At 48.0% G+C, this 21,062-nt stretch overlaps 1 long non-coding RNA gene across 4 annotated transcripts in view; it reads right to left on the bottom strand.

Moving 5' to 3' along the window:
- Positions 1-21,062, bottom strand: part of LOC124849336 — a 279,602-nt gene that overhangs the window by 175,829 nt on the left and 82,711 nt on the right. The gene's annotated exons all lie outside the window — the stretch shown is intronic.

Here is a 21,062-nt window from a genome sequence, read left to right as displayed (position 1 = left end):
CGACTTTTGGTGACATTGACGCGGACCCATATTGACACGTCTCACCGCGAAGGGGACTCGCCGGGGAGCAGCGACGCCGAGTCCTCGCCGCGGAGCGCAAAAGGGACGCGGCGTGGTTTTTTTTTTCTCTCCGATTTTTATAACGTCCCGCTGACGTTCGCATTTGCATTTCCGTGTGAACTGAAATTGGAAAAAGTAACGGCGGATCTGAGCGGCGCGGCCACACAAGGATGAGCGCGGAATGACCATCAGACCAATAAACGGGTCCGTCTCCGGCGTGGGCAGCGGATCTCTCAGTTTACTCTATTTTTCACAGGACGCGCGACGGGTTTTTGTTGGTGAGGCGGGTTTTAAAATAGTGAGGCCGAGCAAACACGGAAAAATGTTCTGCTGCCCGTTCTCTTACCTCTCTTTTTTTTCGGTTGTTTTTCTCTCTCTCTGTAATGAGCAGCAGAAGCAGCAGCAGCAGCTGGGTGGTCAACTATTGACCTTCACGTCCCAGTGGCCAGCTCACACTGATCACTGTCATTACTTTATCAAGGCGCGCACACACACACACACACACACACACACACACACGCGCACACACAAACACACACACACGCTAACAAAGTGTAAACTGGCATATAAAAGGAGTGGGAACGACAAAAATCCAAAAGGTAACAGCACCACAGACTATGGTGGTTAAAACGTTAATGTCTATAACACTAAATGATTTAAATGTGATGCACTGCCTCATATTAAAAAAAAAAAGAAGACCTTTTTTAACATCTCTCACTCTGGTATCTTGCTACCAGAGAGGAATTTTGGAAATCGGACTATTCTGCAACACCCACATTGTCAGTCTTCTTGTTTTGTTTTCAATGTCAAGGTTTGGTCAAGCTCCAGTATTTTCAAAATCCTTGCCTTTCTGCACCATCCAATTATCGGAGGCTGAGGCCGCCGTGATCAATATTGTTTTACACTGACAGTGGATTCAATTATGTAACGTGGATGGAGACAAACCCAACGGCTCACCGGCCGCCGTCTGCAGTTCGGAGCACTTTTAGCACCTCTCTAACGTGTTGTGCTCCATTCGGGCCCGCCGCTCTCATCATTGTCGTCTTTAGCTCCAACAGCAAACAGACAATGTCAGCGGCATGATGAGGCTTTTAGCAGGAAACTGAGCGGATACTGTATTTCCCTTTCAGAAGATGTCGGATGCCAAACATTGTGCGGCCGGGGGCAAACGTGCTGCACATTCATCAGCGCCACATCTTGATTTGCATCGCGCCTAATCACAGCACACGTCATCTCAAGGCAATTCACATAGCGCGGTGGAGACATTCCGCCCCTTACCTCCGCATTACGTAAAGGGACGCTTCTTGTCGCGACCGGCACTGGATGTGCCGTTTACCGTGACGTCCAATACGGACGTAATTGTCAGGTGCAACGGGCTGAGGCACCGCACATTCTATACGTGCCGTTTTCAGACATCAACTCCGGACATTTTCCGGAGATTGCCTCTCACATAGGACGAAACGCAGATTGTCCCGAGTCAGACGCATTCCCAGCACTGGGGACATTAACTGAAGACATTATGCGTTGTCTGGGCAGAGCATTGCAGGAGGCAGGACATTGTTGTTTACAGTCCTAACGACACCCCCTCACTCGCTGTGAATTTTTGCGGAGATTTCCCCTGCAGCATTTGCGGGACATCTGCGCTCCCCCCCCCCTGAGTGGTATCCATGCAGGAGCTTTGCTTTATACCTCACCACCAAAGCTCTCAGCAAGGATATGGCAGACCTAATCAAAGCAATGTTCGTAACAGAAATGGAACAGAGAAGACGGGCAGTGGCAGGTCGGTTTCAGGTTGAGGTCGTAGATCGGGGCATATTTTTTTCGCAGGGCGGTTGGCTCGTAACGGGGCGGGTGGGCGTGAAAAACGGAATAACCTTCATTCCATGTAAGGGATTTGTACAGGTGTCGCCCCATTTCATTTTTTTCTGGCCACGATATAATTGTAAATGAGATAAACAGAACTGTCCCCGCGGGCCCACGGTGAAGTTGAATGTCTCCATTAGTGTCCTACGGGGAGAGGAGTGTGTTTACGTACGAGGGGGTGATTCCCCCCCCCCCCCGCAGATTGTTCACATTCGTCTCGCCGCACTTCTCCCCTCGGAAGAACACCGCGGTGGTCCCTCCCGCAAAGACCAATTTATTGTCTGTGTGTGTGTAAAGAGCGATATCGGTCATTAATATTTCATGCTCTCTGTCTGGGTGGTTGTCTTGTACATGTGCGCAGGAGGCGCTTTGTATGTTCGCGTGGGGGGGCCATGTTTGCGGTGTGAAAAACGATCCGTTTGCTGGTTGTCACACCGTTTGAGTTTCAACCCCCGACCTTTCACGTTCCGATTGGATGAAGCCCTCCAGGGATTAACCAATCGGGGACCCCCCCCCCCCGGCTAAAAAGAGATTAAATCAGCCTCCAGGAGCTGCCAGGTGATCAGAGTGGATCCATCCCACACACACACACACACACACACACTCACACACACACACACACACACACACACACACACACACATACGTTGTGTTCAACAGCTGGATACTCTCTCTCCCCATGTCTGTTCCCTGTCGCTCGGCTCAAATTGTCAGTCACACCAGACTAGAAACTACTTGGGCTCAACCTTAAGCTCCGACCAAAACGTGACTGTAGAATTTAGCAGTGAAATTCAAATTTGGCATCCAATGCTGGATCGGATTCTTGGGTATGTGTAACTATTCTTTGATCATTTAATTCCTGGTCTAAATCCGAGAACTAATTTCTAACTTTGGATTACATTCACGCCGTCGACTCTCGGGTATTGAGCAGTTATGTTTTACAGGTGCTTTGGCTTAGTTTCCACAGGAAAAAAAAAAAAATAGTCCTAGAGATATAAACCTAATAGAAATAGCCTAAGAAACCTAAGAAATAGTCGGTAATCACTGTATGTTGCAAAACTAGGGGTCAAATAAGGACCCCCACTCTGAACATTATAATTTTCCACTTTGTATATAAGGGAGAGTTTTCATTTCTTCCCAACATGAGGAATTGATTTTATTTCATTTCTTTTTTTAATTTCGTTGTAAACTATACATTGGTATTGTACTGACACCTCTATGGAAAAAGGGTGGAACGACACTCCGCCCCACAGATTACTTTTGTTCTAGATGTCCACAGAGCAGCTGCCTTTACCCGTATGCCCACTGCTACACGATGATGCAACTAATAAAATCGCAATGCCACCTTTTTTTTTTTCCCCTTGTTAAAAGGCACACAAGATAAAAAAACGAACCGCGGGCAGCCACTACTCGTTTGGCCCATTTCATTGCTCTCCCTGCTTCCCTTTCCTCTCTCGTCCTCCCAGTTCTAATCCCTGTTATCTATTTGATTGACCAAAACCCTTTAATCACACAGCTATCTCCAGGATGGAAACGGCAGTGGCTAGATAATTAGCTGCTAGATAATGGATGCAGCCCCCCACCCCACCCCCACGACAGCCACCCTCTCCTCCCTCGTTCGCTGGTCATTCTTGGAACAAGTTGATAGTTAATTGACTATTCATCAGGAGCCATCTGATGCTTGCCGAAAGTTGCTTTCGCCAACGTTCTCCACTTTTACCTCCCTGCACACAGAGAAACACACACACACACACACACACACACACACACACACACAATCACAAAGAGGTGGCAACGAGCAGAGCGCTCTAACGGTGGGTATTAAGGGGCACAGATGCACGACTGGGCGCACGGGCGCAAGCACAGAAAACTTGAGACCGGTGTGCATCGGCATAAGCAAGTCCAGCGCCGGCCGGCCGGCCAGCGGCGCACGTGCATTCGCACTGGAAGGTAGCCGCTCGTGTAGTCACTTCAGAGCCTGATTACGCGGCAACCAAGAGTGAAATGAGTCAGAAATAAAAGGCGTGGACTCGCCGCCTTGCGTGCGCGAAAGGCGCTGGGGCCTTTTTTGACGACTACGCGAAGCACAGCCTGCGTGACCTTTGACAAAGGCGCGCAGTAAACTCGCAGTAGAACGCGCAGGGGTCAGAGCTGAGGCGTGTAGGTTCTGTGCACACGCCTCTCGCATGTCAGCAAATTCGAAAAATGTAGAGTTGTAACTGTAACCGCTATATTTCTGGCTAATTATCATCCACTTTCGTCCAGTCATGCTGCCCAGCTATCGTTTTCCCTTTGCTTTATCTGCCCTTGTGTGATTTTCCTGGTTAAAGCCTGGGCGATACTATTCTCCCACGGAAGGTTTATTCAGAGCGTCCCGTTGCCCGCATGAGAGGAGAGAGCATGCGGTTACGGTTTGCTTTTGTGCTGCTACTAATTGGTCCTGTGTTAGCTTTGGGCTGCTCTAGGGATCATACCTGTCGGTAATACTCGTGTTTGTGCATGTGCAGTTGCTTTTGGGGGTAGTTGTGCGTTGGTATGGATCATTTTTGGCTGTGTATTGCGTTATTGACATTGGCTCTGTGTGACTTTTGTGCCGGCATGGTTGGTTTCAGGTTGGCTGATTGATATTAGGTATTAGATTTCTGTTGGTATGGCCGGACTCCCGTTAATTTGAATGTTTTTTGTAGCTTTAGTGCTGATGTGTTGGGTTTGGGGTGAGATGTACTGTATATGTTATAATATGTGCGTATTTATTTCGGTATGGTTGGTTTTGACGTCCCTGTAATGCTGGTGAGGTTGGAATTATGTTTGGGTTGCTTTCATAAGGTATATGTGGCTGCATGTTGGTTCTACTGGCTTTGTGTTGCTATAGTTGCATTTGTGTGATGTTGTGTTGGCACAGCTCGTTGTTGCTTTCGTTTGTGTTGCTATCGCCATGCTTTTTATTTCGATACAAATAAAACCACAAAAAAAAACCCACAATTTTTAAAAATCACATTATATTCCCATTATGGTTCTTTTGGAGAAAAAAGAAATCCAGTCTGCAAATCTTGTACAAAAGCAGTTTAGCTGAAATGTCAGTTTTAATCAAACTTCTGCCACGGTCCACCATGTGAAGACCAGTTTTGGTTTATCCACTCAGCTCCTCCTACAATCCTGGGACAGTCACACGTTTTGCAGCATCGCAGTCTCCGTTGGGTCTTAGCACATGCATTTATCACATTTGCGGACTGGAGTCTATATCATGGCCTTCCATTTTAAATTAGTCAGAGAAGGAGAACTTATTATTTTTATTATTATTAATTATTTAGAAACGTACCATGCATTTCAGTAAAGTAAAGCCCCTTAATGAAGATCTGGCGATGCCACTGGGTTTGCACGGGAGGGTACTTTTTATCATCATGGGGCCAAAGTATTGCTCGAGAATCCTTCATCAAGAACCTGTGGTTTCTGCAATCAGGCAAAACAGAATGATATTCACATTTTTCCCCCAATTACAGTGCGAGACCCCGAGGAAAGCTACAGGATAAATTGCCTCTTAATCGGACAGGTGGGCTGCAAAGATTTTATTTCACTCCATTTATTACCAAATTGATTTAATCAGCACTGCCCACTGATTTGATGAATTGCTCTAATAAGCCTCTTGGTGAACTGTTAATCTTGATGGTGTTTAGAAAAAAAGAAACGTAGTTTAATACTGCCAGCACAGGTAAGTGATTGTGGTATATCAAATGTGAAATCAACATTATAGAAGGCAGAGAAACAAGTCTTTACGAAAGACAGAGAAAAATATGAATGAAAGTGAAAATGGGGAGGGGTTGAGAAGTTGACCTTCTGGCAAAAACATTAATTCTTCATTAGAAATGAAAAAAGCCACTTGAACGAGGAGTGAAACATCTTCAAGGATCTACAACCAAGTGCGGCTTCCCTCGATTCAACGTCTTCTCGGTTGAACCGTGGCCCGGATGACTGGGGATCTTCACAGACATTCACTGTGCGGCACTAAAGAGTGGAAACTTGAGTTACAGTAATTGTTCAGTACCAATTGAGCACGGGAGTGATGAATGTGCCGCTTCACCCTCATACTTCAAAGCTCTCTGTGTCAGATCCTGTTTGGTTTTAAGTTGGGTTTTTTTCGAAAACTATGAGAAAAATACTGGTTAAAAAAAAGAGGCTTTTCAGAGCAAATGATAAACACAGAGACTACATGTGTACACCGGTGTCTTTCAAACATCAATGGTGTCGGTGAGACCAAAAAGCAGACGCGCGGCTCGTTAGCTTCACTCCATCATCCAATTTATTACCACGGAACACAGCAGAGGACAGTATGTCCACGGTTTTATGCTCCAAATACTCTTTTTTTGCATGCCTAATTTACACATACAGATGATTAATGAAACAGTAGTCGCCGTCACATGAGCTCCAGAGTGGTTTTGTGTGTGTGTGTGTGTGTGTGTGAGAGAGATGCTCTGGCACTAATACAACCTACAGACTGTGGTGAAAAGTCATGCAGTGAGAAAGTAGTGTGGGGTGGTGGAGGTCCGTCCCATCTGTCTCCACACACACACACACACACACACACACACACAAGCACACACGCGCACACACACTCAGAGTGTGGAAGGTTTCCGACAGACCTTAACCCAACCGGGCGTGAATTTCACATCATAAACCCCTCAAAAGCAAACAGGGAAAGGAGAGAGAGGCTGCAGTGCATGTCTGGAAAAAAAGCATCACAAATGAATACTGGTGGTCACTTATGCAGTTATTGCAAGCAAATATTAGATGTTGTTTACTTAAACGGGTTCATCACCAAGTCCCCAGGAGCGTCACGTTTGCAGAGTGTATCCGCTCGGTACGTTTGGAGTTTATTTTTGATGGGCACAATTACAATGTATTTAAAAAAGAGAGGGAATCAAGACAAAGCTGTGGAAAATATTAAAATAATTCGGCTGGTGGTGAGGAGGATCTGAGAAAACCAAAAGACGATCAGCTAAATCTAACAAGTGTAAAATCATTTTGCATTATCTCAAATCTCATTTAAAGTGGGATTACACAGTCAATTTGATTGGCATCCGTTGCTACACATGCACTTGTGTATGAACTGCGAAAAGAGTGATCTATAATCTTGTATTACTTGCATGCAAGGACAAACCATTTCTTATTTTTAATTGGGCTTCGACATCAGCCGTTCTTGCTTGTAAAGGCTGGAAAATAAACTGCAGCCTCACTCGACTCTGATGAGTTTCTTTGCGTCTTTAGACTGTACAGCCGTGTCACTGTGGAAATAAATGTGATCTATGTGGTTCAACTGTGTCGGAAGGTTACTTTGTTATTCAAATGATTAAGATAACCGGTGTAAACAGCGAGGTGTTTCTATATTCTTTAAGTGACAGGAGGAGAAACAAGAAGGGAAGTGAACCGCTCTAATGACCGCGATGCCCGGGTGAATGCGAACGCTCCGCCGACACACGCCGCGGATTAAACGTTCCATGGAACCGATTCTGCCTTTGTTCATCAATAGGAGGCAGCACAACCAAGAAAAGACGAAAAGAAAGAAAAAAACATTACACCCGTTATCTCATTAATAGACTCAAACTGCCCTCAAACCTTTGGCAGAGTGAGAAAAACCCAAAGGCATGGAATCTACAAATGAGAAGCCTGCTAAAAGCTCAGATGCTGCCCCTTGATTTTACGGGGGTCAGCTGGGTTGTAGTCACGGGACATTTTATGTCTTGAGGGGGGAAGGCACCGGCATGCTCTGGAGCAAAACCCCGCGCGAGGCGAACAACGTAGTCATAAGTCTATAAAATACACGGCCTTTCAAATGCTGTCGGCGCCATGACCCCCGGTGGAATATATAAGCGCCCTGTGAATGCAAATGTGGGTGTGCGACCTTGTCTGCAAGACATGAGGAGGCGGCCACTTCCTGTTTTTAGGTGCATGCACCCGATGCGCTGGAAGAGATAATGTCGCAGAGGCCGCTGACCTTTCTTGCCTCCTCCCCAAACGTCCCCTCTCTCTCACACGCGCGAGCGGAAACATGGAATCACACCCTGCCTGCGCGGCATGTAAACAAGTCCACACGTGGGTCGCTGTCGTGCTGGTTTCGCCGTCTCTCTCCCTCCCTCCGTTCGGTACACCTGAAGGCTCACCGTCCCCTGAATTCTCTGTGTAGCCTTCCGAGGCGACACTGCACACACAGGCGGACGCACGCCTTCAGGTGCATGGACACACTCCCGCGCTGTGAAGTGACCCGGGTCACACAGGGAAGGCAGCGCTGACATCGGTGGGTTGTGATAAAGACTGTTCTCTCATCTGTCTTGTTTTGACCTCTCCCCATGCTCTGAACTCTCAGAGGCCACACACACACACACACACACACACACACACACACACACACACACACACACACACACACACACACACACACACACACACACACACACACACACACACACACACACACACACACACACACACACACACACACACACAAACGCGCTATGCAGCTATATCTGGCGACTGAACGTATGACCGGGCATGTCAGGACCAGCGGTGGCTACATCAAGAGGAAAATTCCCATGCAGACACACACACACACACACACACACACACACACAGACACACACACACGCACACACACACACACACACACACACACACACACCGGTCGCCTTCGGACGATTTTCTAGAGCAATTAGTCCGTCACCAGGGTTAGGCGGCGTATGCAGCTGTAGCTTCGAACCAGAGGAGAAAACACTGCCAGTTAATGATGTGGAGCTGGGGGGAAAGGGTCGCCCGTGACTTTGGCCAAGGCTCGATTTGCTCATGCTTTCTCGTTCCCTTTTATTTAAAGGCGGACTGAAGGTTTTGTAATTCACGCCTAATTGACTCGGCTCTCGCCACGGAATGCGCCCCGTCCACTGTCACATCATGTGTGACGTACACCGCGAAGACGAAGCCCTTTGTGTCACTCGTGGCCTGCCACCCGGTTTCGCCTTATTACACTGAAAACAAGCAGCTGTACTGCACGTTCTTGGAAAAAGCTCGGACATATTGCTAAGCCTCAAAAAGGGAAACGTCCAATGCAAACGTCCAACGTCAAATTGACCTTCAGAGAATCACACACATTACATGATATTAGAAAGTGGTTTGAATTAGAGAGTTTGGTTGTCACCGGCAACGTCGCCGACGACGACAGGAGTAGACAAGGTCCAGGTACATCGTTAAGGCATCGGAGACATGACAGCAAACCCTGGGAATTAAACCTGGCGAGGGAAATTCTGCTGCTACACATTCGGGGCCTAAATTAGGCTCATGTCATGTCGTATAAGCCTGGAGGAGATAAGAGGTGCAACGGTCGCGGACATCACCCCTGAGACACCTATGTCAAGACGCTGTCCATTTATAGCAAGTTGCTATATTCAGGTTCGCAATTTGGCAGAAAAGACTCTCAGACTCTGCTCTTTGAAGGAGAAACAAAGAATGGCAGCGGCGGTGATAATTCTGCTGGGAGACCCAGAATGCGCAAACAAATTGTCATCGAATTTTAGTTGAATCAACAATAACGGGAGGAAAAAAAAATGGAGCTTAAGCTGGAGGTTAGAAGAAATCAGTGTTGGCATGAAGAAGAAGATGGGGTGAAGGGTTACCGCATGGGCATACTGTACACGACTGTACTGTATGTACACGACTGGGTACTAGTCAGCTGGAGGCCAAACAGCTGATTGTGAAGGATGAATGAAGCAGCTGATGCAAGTCAAGACTGTTCAAGTGCAGCTCAGATGTTCCGTCGGAACGTTTACTACGAACACAACTCGATACGCAGGTGTTTATCTATTCTTAGTAATAATAAAGTTTGTGCCCTTCAACTGCTTAGGCTTGTTTGTGCTCTGTGCTGGCAGGGAAATCAGCATTAATAAAATGACACATACTGTACGTCTCGCCAGCGCTCACACGTCCACAAATTTACAAAAGTAAATGTAAATGCGACAAACACATGAGCTTGAGCATTGATGGAAATCAATCTTTATGGCAATGTTGGTTTGACAGTCCATAAGCAGTGATGTACAGTATGTCAACAGATATGAGATGCATTGCCATTAACTTTTGTTTGGACATTCATGGTCCCAAGAGGATGAATTTGGTACGGAATTTGGTGATTCCCTGACTTTCTTTTTCGTTTTGAGAGAAATGCCACCAAATTTTTGCCCCCCCTCCCTATGAACCGTAATTGACCCCGGCTTGACTCTACATCTAGAGTCATCATCAAGACAAATAAAACTCTTAATTTGACCAATGCTGCAGTGCCTTTTAGCAAATGGTCGCTACTGACACTCACTATTTAAAAAAAGGTAAAACGCTATTTCCCACTTTGCCTCACTACAACAGAGAGCTGCTGGGATGACTGCATTGCACACAGGGTATTAAAAAGAATCGGTTTGAAAATAATGCATAATCATCAATTAATTATCTAATAATCATCTAACATATTAAACAAATACCATCAATACGTCAATTATAAATCTGATGAGGTCACATGACACAATTACGTTCTAATGTGATTGGCGCTCCACTGGAGACCAGGCATGAGGGGCAATCGCATGAAGGTCCTTCAGCTCAGCACTTTTCAATTACTTTGTGGTTTTTTTTCTTTTTCTTTTACTTCCTGCGGCCAACCATGTGTCTATTTGCGGTCTGGCGGAGGAAACCATCGCTTATTTGTCACCACCTGAGAAATCACGCCGAGCAAAAAACATTTTTATTAAAAAAAAATTTACATACTAATTGAAGGAGGATAAAAAGACACCTTAGGCCTCAGTGGTGTGTGTGTGTGTGTGTGTGTGTGTGTGTGGGGGGGGGGGGGGGGGGGGGGGGGGGGGGGGGGGGGGGGGGGGGGGGGGGCGTTACTGGAGATAAAGACCACAGGAAGCGAACCGTGAAAAAGTCCTTCTTCCCCGTCCGCCAAGGCGCACGGCAAGCGGAGGTTGGCGCTCGTTGTGGTCACGCCGCTCACGTACCTGCCACGCGTGACTACAAACCCGGGCACGTATACACGGAGCGGCACTTTCACTGGCTGTGAAAAACGATCAGACGAGGACAGAGGACGGAAGAGCCTTGGGGGAGGGAGGGGAAAAAGGGCTCGCCGCTCAACATGTGGCGGGCTGAAAAAAATGAGCCAGTGAGCAGCACGACAGCGTGAACCCCGTGGAAGTTATGGCAGCGGCAGGCGGATCAGTCGCACCCCCCCCCCTGCGGCAGATTACACAGGATACACACAATGAGAGACAGGAATATGGCACGGGGCTCACTTTTTCCCTCCCCCTAATTATCAGGCGCCATATTGGCTCTCTTCAGGAAGATGGGAGGTAATTTTGTTTCGGAGTCCTTTTGGGAAATTAATTCATTTTGCTAAAGTGACTCGGTAATTACAGTGACATCGAGGTTAATTGCCAAATCTGCATTGCTTCTTCGGCGCCGTCGACGTCAAAAGAGATCCGTTCTCCAAACACCCTACCGGCAGACAGCGGGGCCGCACGAGCGCACGGGCGCAAACGCCGGCACGCACGCCCCGTTTGGCTTGGGTGTGCTTGTTTTTAGGTTTTTTTTTTTTCGTGTGTGGACAAAAGCCGGCACACAGGCGAACGCACGCAAACACAAAAAAACACAGCGCTATGGAGGCTTTAAAGATGCCTCGCGACTCAAGAAAACAGTAAACAAAGCAAAAGGTCAAAAATGAATACCAACAAAGACGAGAGAGGAAAAACAAATCTGCATAATACAACCGAATTTTTTTTGTGGATTCCGTGCACAGCTCACTGTCTGCGGAGGTTGGCCATAAATTCACGCAGAAAAAGTTTGCCAACAACACGGGGCAAAGTCGTCAGGGCTGAAACCTTGGCAATCATTATTACGAAATAGAAATTCATTTGTTCTCCGGGGGACGGAATCAACAATCATTCCTCATTACGCACGAGGTGCCGACTGCGCTTGTTATGAAAGCGTGTTTATTGAAAGTTGTGCGGAGAAGTCCAAAGTACAGCACACTCCGCAAATATAAGTGCTGACTTGCAATCCTCCTTCTCACCCTTTTATCCTTGAATAATTTGAATGAAATTATTTTTTGCCTAATGTCGGCGCCCCTGTACTGCTGCACCCCAATCAACGTGTACTTTGATGTCTACTTTAATGCGTGTGGGGTTTTTGTGGGGTTTTTTTTACTGGTCGGACTTTTTCCTCTAGACAATATGACATCAGCACATGAATCAGGGAGAAAACAAAAGCAGAATTAGAATGATTATTTTATCCACCAGTCCCTTTTTTTTTTTTGTTCTTCTCTCTAACGCACGTGAAACGCTGCAACGTGACCGGCACTGCAATTACTTTCATACGTGGAAAGAAACATCCGCGGACTTAAAAAAAAATGCCCAAAACATCAAGTACAATTAAAGGCAATTTAACGATCCCTGACAACTTCACAAACGTATTGTTTTACTTCCTTCGTGTGGCATGCTTTTTTTTTTGCAGTTTTCAAGGCGTCTTCAGAGAACCTTACGCTGGCGGAGTACACGGAGGATTGCCAATTTAATAGAGGATGCCCAGCGAATCCAAATATTACATCCCACAGCCAACCGCCGTCCCGTGTTACCGCGGCCCGTGTTTGTACATATGCCCTTTCCGTCCTGACGAGGAGCGCTGCATCGGCCAGACAGGATGTTCCTGCATGTTGGGGTGGGGGGGGGGGGGGGGGGGGGGGGGGGGGGAATCCCTACGGCTTGGGCTGCCTGGTGCGGCTGCCAACAGGCATGTGTACAAAACCAGTTATTGACCAGACAATGAAAGGCAGGATTGGGCCGTGTTCGCTACAGAAAAACTGCAGTGGTGCCATGTAATGTTGGAGGAACTCTGACAATTGTCTGTTCGTACGCGTGGATCGGGCATCAGGGTTTGACGTTCAACGCCAGAACTGCGTCTTAAAGGAAAATATCATCTGCGGCGATGCTTTAAATGACTTTGTTCAAAGTCGCCACCGATGATGATTTGGACTCAAGGTCAAGGTCAGCCTGAAGACACCAAACACTTTTTTTATTTTTGGTCATGACTTGAGAAAGGACGCGTTAATTATGTCAAAGCGCAAATTCATTGTGATGATGTTTTGCAGAAACCCTTTTTTTCCCCTCATAATTGTGACCACATTTCCTGCAAATTGACTGGTTGGCAGAGGCATTACAGCACGACGGACAAAATTGTTTAGAACTGTCGGCATCTCTTTAAAAAGAGCAGCAGTTAAAGGACAATATTCACCCCACAGTAACCTGAGTCAAAGCTCAACCCTTTCCCACCACACTGTTTTCACGGAGACCAACTGCAGTATATCCATGGATGGACACAGAACAAACAAAGTGTAGCAATGTAGGGCCGACCTTTGAACTATAACCTGCACCTCTCTGCCTATATGTGTTGACAATTTTTTGTCAAAATAATGTCAAATTAGCTATTGGTTCTTGTTTTTAGTTCTTGTTTGCCATGTGCCCATGGATGTACAGACAAACACCACTGGATCACAAAAATAACTTAATTGATGTGGCGTAATATTTTTAATAGATAGATTTATAGATGTGTATTCATGATGGAACTCAAAGAATTGTATTATGTCACACTAAATAAAACAATGTCAAATAGAAAACATCCAGGGAAATGCAAATTCACTTCCCTGCTTTTTTGACAAATGTGCACATTTTCTAATCTTTTAAAAAAAAATAATATGTACTTTTATTAGTTTTTTTAGCACAAACTTAGGAGCATGCCACAATGCAGTGCACCGCACATACTTGTTGTACATACAGCAAATGTAAAAATGCTAAATTCAAGCACCGTGTGATGTAACAGAATCTTGATATACATAATGCATCATGACACAACACAACGATTCCTTTTAAACTAATATCAACCTGGGTGCAGGGCATCAAAGTCATTGAATTCCTCACATTTATTGTTTCAACAGTTGACAGTACATGATTTAATTCTAGTTCTTCTCTGAAGCGAAAAAGACCTCCATGCACACTCAGATTATTGTTACAAAACGGGAACAAACACTTTTATTTTAAGCAGCTAACACAACGTATCCTTGCCTGGGTTCAATTCTTCTTTTCGTTGCTACAATCCACAATGTGACCGGCACAGCGCAGCACAGCACAGGGCACCGCTCTCGACCAATCAGAGAACAGCTCAAGGCCAGTTGATCCTTGATCAATGATGGGTCTTGATTCGCTCATTAGGCCCGGATGCGAGGGTCTAATTAAGCTCACCAGTCTCAATTGGGGCTGCATCAAAACACACAAGCTCACGCACACACAAACACAGACCAAACAACCAACCCCCCCCCCCCCCCAACGCTTATCCGGCCAGGACCCAGACAACCCGAGCTTCCTGAGTGATCAATGTCTCTGTCATCCAGGGCTCCGTCCGGGGGCGCCGGGCCGGGGGCCGGGGTCGGGGCCGGTGAGCTGCTGCGGCCAGGCTCGGGGCTGACATTAGCGGACACGGGGTGAGTGATGTCAGCCCGCTGCTCCCGAGGGGGGCAAGGGAGGCAGGGGATCTGGCTCGGCCCAGAGCAGTGGGCTCGGAGAAAGGTCACCGCTCAGCCTGGTGTGATTAATAAGACAAGAAGCTGAGTGTCCCCAATGCCATTATCGATATCCGTGGCCACCGGCCGCACCGAACTGCATATGCAGTAGGAGTCACACGCACACACAGACCCACGCGGACGCACGCTGATGCAAAGACTCGGAATGCGCACACACAAACAGTATACAGTATTTCCAACCTTGCTGGCGTTGCGGGGGTTCTGGTCCCGTTCGCTCATTAATGTGAAGCGGCCAGCTATCAATTAGATCATGTTTATTCACGGCAACAGCTCTGACTCAACCCGAATTTTCGGGTAATGACTCACAGCGCACACAAATCCGGGAGGTGGAAAGTCGGGGACTCAAATGTCAGCGCAGCCTCGGCAACAAACATGACATTTAAACAGACATCTGTTTCGCCGCTCTGTTTCCCCACCAACCGAAAATATTTATCCGTACCGCAGTTGTCCCATGTAAATCAGGGACAGAGTTAAAAAAATAAATTAAAAAATCGGACTTGTGTCTGCGAGCCATTAAAATAGCTCAGAATCCCTATTTTCCATGCACTGTACCGCGTCTCCCTGAGCTCGGGCGAAGTCGAAATGAACCGATTTGGACATCAAGGAGCGTGAAAGAGATGCAGAGTTTACAAAGACAAAGGAAAAACTCTCCTCTGCAGCTTCAGCGCCTCATTCGCGTATCCACCAGCGCTGCCTGCACTCCATCCTCCCCTATTAGCCTTTAGTTAAACCCATCAGCACCAACAAGCAAATCTCGCTTTCCTTAAATCAATTAGCCTCCGCATGTTGAGTGTAACTAATAGCCGTGCTGAATCCCAGATTAAATATGCCAGATACAAGCCGACTATGCAGCGGGATAGTTAAGATAATTAAGAGTGATAAATCCTTGAGAGGGCGGAGAGAAGACGAGGAGGAGGAGGAGGAGGAGGAAGAGGGAACTGAAATCGCCAAGTGTGAGTAAGCATCAAAGATGGGAAGGGTTCGGTGGGGGATGAGAGGCCGAAAGGGCAAAACAAAGATGAAGAAATAGCGAGAGGAAAAGCAAAAAAATAAACGCGGTACGGATGAGATCTGGAGAGCCAGCGACGGAGCGGGAGTCGTTCTCAGCCTGGCCTCGGGCTGTCCAGATGGCGAGGGCCTCGTCTTCGTCTAGCCCCTCGGAGCGTTTGGCAAGCAGCTACTCTTCACTGCTGGCCACTGTGCATCTCTCGCCCTCTCGCCGGGGAAGCGGCGTTAGCACGGGCCGTGAAACGATTACGCCTGCGTTTTTCACACTCCGACAAAGTCTTCTTCGTCGGGGGCGGGGACACGACACATGCAAACGTACAGTTTAACATAGTGTCGCTGTCAGGCGGAAAGCGCAATTTTATTTTTGCTGGGTTAAACGTTTGTAAAAAAAACCACAGATTGACACACACGGTGGCCATGATTTATGGAGAGGAAAATATGGACACGCAAACGTCGCGCCTTGCAATAACATCTTAAAAGTGGATAGATATTTAATTGAGTTCAAAAGAAGCAGTTCTGTCAAAGTTCCTTCAGTTAGGGAATATCTCCGAAGAGCCTTCTAGAAAGCTAGAACAAAATAATAACAACATAAAGCATTGCTATCTATCCATTCAAATGTGATTTGGAACAAGCTCCATCATCGATTTCTGGATTTCAGTTGGAAAAAAAATTGGTTCACCTGTCATAAAATCCGACGGCTGTGGTCGAACTGAGTCGGGGTCACCGATCCAGCTCGACACCGCGGTTCTGCAGAGACTCTGTGCTGGCGAAGGCGAGCGGCGGGATCAGATCAAATGCCCTCATACTAATTGCAGACGCAGATATTCGATTATTTTACGCTGGATATTCTGTGTCGTCCATAAATAGTCAGTAATTCAGGCGGCTATACATGCTTCCACTGGGACTCTAATGTTTTGAGCTCAAAAGGACACCGTAACTTTCATTGTGTATTTCCAAACAGACGTATCAGTGTATGAAATCGTCACTGAAACTCGAATCACTGCTCGTAATTATTCGTCTGAAGCCGGTAATTAAAAGCTCGGGAGTGTCGAGTGCCAGAAACTGATTGAGTTACGGCTTCATGCACAGTTGGATTCATACACCGGGACCTGACAAGGGCTGTCTTTTTTTTTCTTTCTGCTAAGCTAATAAAAGCCTGGGGAGCTCTCAACGACTTTTATTAGGGAGGTGAATATTAGTGTTGGGAGAGCGGCATCCGCGTCCGGGGGGGGGGGGGCGAAGACGTGAACGTCTGAGGGGATGTTGAATTTCAGTCTGTTGTTGTCAATTTTTCCCGGAGTCCAATCGATTGTACCCATCAATAGCTCTGTTCCGACGGACCGTGTCCCCTTTTTTAATGAGATGACAGGAAATGCAGGCGCTTTCTGACTTTCAGGACTTTTTACAACTTTATCAGCGAACGACACAGAGACACATGACCCGTGAGATGAATCCAAGACGATGACCGTTGTCCGCGCGCAGGGGTGGACGCGCACACACACGTGGACCGCTCAATATTCCGACAGCGGAGTTTTCAATGAAGAAGCGACGTCAATGTCTCACACGGAGGTCGCGCCAAAAAAACGCGGGACCCGCGCGACACAGCTTCAGAAGCGTCGCACCGCATTTCATAAGACGTCTCCTCCCCCTCCCATGGGCTCCCTCTGGCTCATGCCATTGACATCGGCCCGTCAGCGAGACGGGCGGGGCACAGAAAGGTTGGTTTTGTTTTCAGGTTAACCGAAGGAGAAGGCAAAAACGGCCTCGAGGCACTTGCAAGCGCGAACGTGACACGTAAGCAAGGCGCTGTGCTTCCTTGCGGCACAACTGGAGAGTGGGAAAGGATGGACTTCCATATCCAGTGTCGAAACCAAATGAATCACACCTTGTCCGTCGGCACAGGTAACCACCCTCCCACTCACCGATCTACGCCTCAACGACGCCGCGGCTTCAAGGCGAGGGGGTTCTCCAAGTGACATCCTTCGGAGTAAACCCCCCCCCCCCCCCCCACCCCACCCCCCCCCCCCCCCCCCCCCCCCCCCCCCCCCCCCCCCCCCCCCCCCCCCCCCCCCCCCCCCCCCCCCCCCCCCCCCCCCCCCCCCCCCCCCCCCCCCCCCCCCCCCCCCCCCCCCCCCCCCCCCCCCCCCCCCCCCCCCCCCCCCCCCCCCCCCCCCCCCCCCCCCCCCCCCCCCCCCCCCCCCCCCCCCCCCCCCCCCCCCCCCCCCCCCCCCCCCCCCCCCCCCCCCCCCCCCCCGTCCCCCCTCCCCCCATCCCTCCTCAAGAGCCGCGTCGAAATGAATCATCGTTTCCCCTTTTGTAATGGCAGCCGTGACGGCTTTTTAGATTAGCCTGGATAAATATAAGGAGCAGCGGTTTTACTACATGGCTCACTGGCGTGGCAGATGACAGTTATTACACGCTGTGGGTTAAAGAGGAGATATCGACACGAGAGAGCAGGGAGAGATGGCGAAGGCGGATGGATGATAATGGGAGAGGGCACGTGCTTCTCCGCTTTTCGTTGTTTTTTTTCCCGAATAATAAACATTTGCTTTGGAGCCGATTTTTGAATTTAAGGGTAATAAGGAGGGTGATGAAAGATACAAATTCCCTCTCATCTCCCTTGTGAAGGTTTTTTTTTTTTTCCCTACCTGCATCTTAAATATGTCCTCCCCTTTTTACGATATATAAATCTGCAACGATATCACCGATGATGATGATTGCTGCGACAAGACACATGCATTTGAAAATTTGCGTTGGAAAAAAAAAAACCCGGATGCTTTGCTTTGACCCGACCGTGGATCGGAGAGGATCCGAAACACGCGGCCTGCCTGAGGGGCTTTGTGAAACAACTCTGATTAGGCGAATCATCGGACACATTTCTGTCAGTCAGGGTTAACAGACTATGAAAAGGCAGACTGTGGACGGAGGCTGGGATGCGGACGGGCTCCGGGGGTTGCTGCTGGGCACTGGGGCTGTCTGGGTTTCGTAATGACCCGGGCTCTCGGCCTTCTTTCTCTCAGTCAGCCACTCAGAATGTGCTCACCTCGATGTGTCTTGCTTGCTACGTCTGACGGCTGGAGTCGGATAAGCAGCCGTGGCAGCGGCTGTTGCGATGAAACGAGGAGTTTGCTGACTGCGCTTCGTCAACCGGCTTCAAAGGACGCGTTCCCGCTGGTTTGAGCACGGAGACGTGTTGGCAACGGAGCGGCTCTCCCGGATTCCTGGATTTTGTTACCTGCTTTCCCCTTGACGTGCGTCTGCGGCGCCCCGATCAGGCTGCAGAAGGGGAAAGCGCATTGGCAATATAGTGGGAAATACGCGAAAGGCGATCACGAAGTAACGCTGTGTTCGGGTCATATCAGAGTAACTGGTATTTTTGGCCAGTTTAGTTTTTAGCTTAAAGACTATTGTAAGTGGTAACTAAAGGCTGCGATGTCCTGTAATGGTAATGATGTACTTTTTACTTGTACACCGTCTGCGCGGGTGAAACGTTAAAGACAGAAAGAGCCTCGGGCAGGTAGCGAGCAGAGGCAGTAACTGAGGACGTGCGGATTGACGTACGCTTTGTTTGTTTTCTATTGGAATTCACCACATTTTGACTTTTGCTGGAAAACAACTGCAGATATTTGGAGAGAAAAAAACTAGGGAAAACGTCGAAAAAAGTAAAATAAAAAACGTGTCTCGACACCTGACAAGGCTGGCAGCAGACATTGCTTTGCGGGACCAAAAAAATGATTCATTATCCTGATCTTGACATATGAGCAGATTCCTCAAAACAATAACTCTCTTGTGTATTAATCAGAAAATTGAAAAAAACAAAACAAAAAGGAATCTTTCCGCTCAATCCAACACCTCTGCAAAGGTTTTCCAGAAAGCGGTTTTAACAACCGTGTCAGGTTCCCACTCTATTTCCCAGGTTATTGTGAAAAGTAATTGTGGATAATGAGCTGTGGTCTATTTAAAGCCCGAGCACGCATGTAGCGCGCGCAACTCGCGCTGTCTCTCGACGGGTATTTAAACAGGCCGGTGCCTCTTGGTCTCACGCACAAAGAGAATCGCAGATGCCAAAGGAACACACAGTGTCTGTGGAGGACGCATGGATCGAAAGTGACAACGCGACTTCTTTTCAAATTGTTTTGTGACCAAACATAGCCTTAGCGGGCTGTTATGCGCCAGCTCCAAATTCACTTATGCAGTGTACAGTGTGGTGAAACGTTGACCTGGCGTATCTCCTGTCACCCCCCCACCACCGTGCGCGGCCGTCCGCGGAGCCGCGAGCCTGTTCCTTCCATGCAACAATCACAAAATGACCTTAATGTCGACAACAAGGACACCAGCAATGGATTACTTGTCAATTTGACCGCATAACAGAATCATGGAGTTGGAAGATGAATTACCCTGCAAACCGGGCGAGACAAGTGGTGTGTGTGTTCATTTAAACCCGATTTGTGTATTTAACGGCTTGCGACGGGGCGTACGTGACAGAGTGCCACCGGGCGCTTAATTCAGATGTATTACAGCCAAACGCGGAGCACTTGTGACTGACGGGCAAAACATAACGCTTTGGAAACAATTATGCGTGAGCTCCGCAGAAAACTCCGCGTCGGCTGACCACTCGGTTCAATGATGAATGCTCCACTTTTTAGCCCAAATTAATTTCCCCGCCATCAGCGCCCGCGAGCATCTATGGGAGAATGCGTGCGCCGGTGTTAAGCCGCACTCGCCCTTTCCTCAGATAAGCCCCCCCCCTCAGTGTTATCATCATTGTCGTCAACAATGCCGCCACCGCCGCTGATTTAATCACAGGCTGTCAATGTGTCCACACCGCTGGAAGCTTTGTGTTCCACGTTGATCATCAAGTGTCGCAGGCCGTCTTGCACAAAAAGGGGGAGGCCACTGGTGATCAATATGTCAGCGGCGATGACAGGCTCGTCCCTGAGAAGCGTCCACAGTGTTTGGCCATATTGACGCATACGAGACGTCCTCCTCCTTTACTCATTCCCTACCCTCTGTGTGTGTGTGTGTGTGTGTGCATACTGTATATATGGACAGGAGGAGCCAAGAGGAGCACTGGAAGTATAATGAAGATGGTAACAAATGACCGCAAAAGGGATAAAAAATGGTTACAAAGAGCCGGAAAACGACTGCGAAATGACGTAAAAAACACCACGGCAGCGAAAAACAACCACATACAAACGGAGAAATGAGCACAAGAGGACACAAAGTAACGCGAGCGAAACAAAATGGCCACAACTTAACACACAACAACCTCACAAAACAAAGCACGGAGCCACAGTAACCACGAACATGAACCATGAGAAACGACCAGAGAGAGACGCGAAACAACAAAAAATGACAGCAGAGTGACACAAATTGGCCACAAACAACTGGGTGTCTTGCTTGTATGTGGCTCTGCCCCGTGGACTGTTTGACATTTGGAGCGAAAAGCATCTATTTGTTGATTTGAGGTTATTTGAGATTT

The sequence above is a fragment of the Scophthalmus maximus genome, chromosome 12 (assembly GCF_022379125.1).
Source record: "Scophthalmus maximus strain ysfricsl-2021 chromosome 12, ASM2237912v1, whole genome shotgun sequence".
NCBI classification, from domain to species: Eukaryota; Metazoa; Chordata; class Actinopteri; order Pleuronectiformes; family Scophthalmidae; genus Scophthalmus; species Scophthalmus maximus.
The sequence above is the reverse complement of the archived record's forward strand: the minus strand, read 5'-3'. Positions and strand labels throughout refer to the sequence as shown.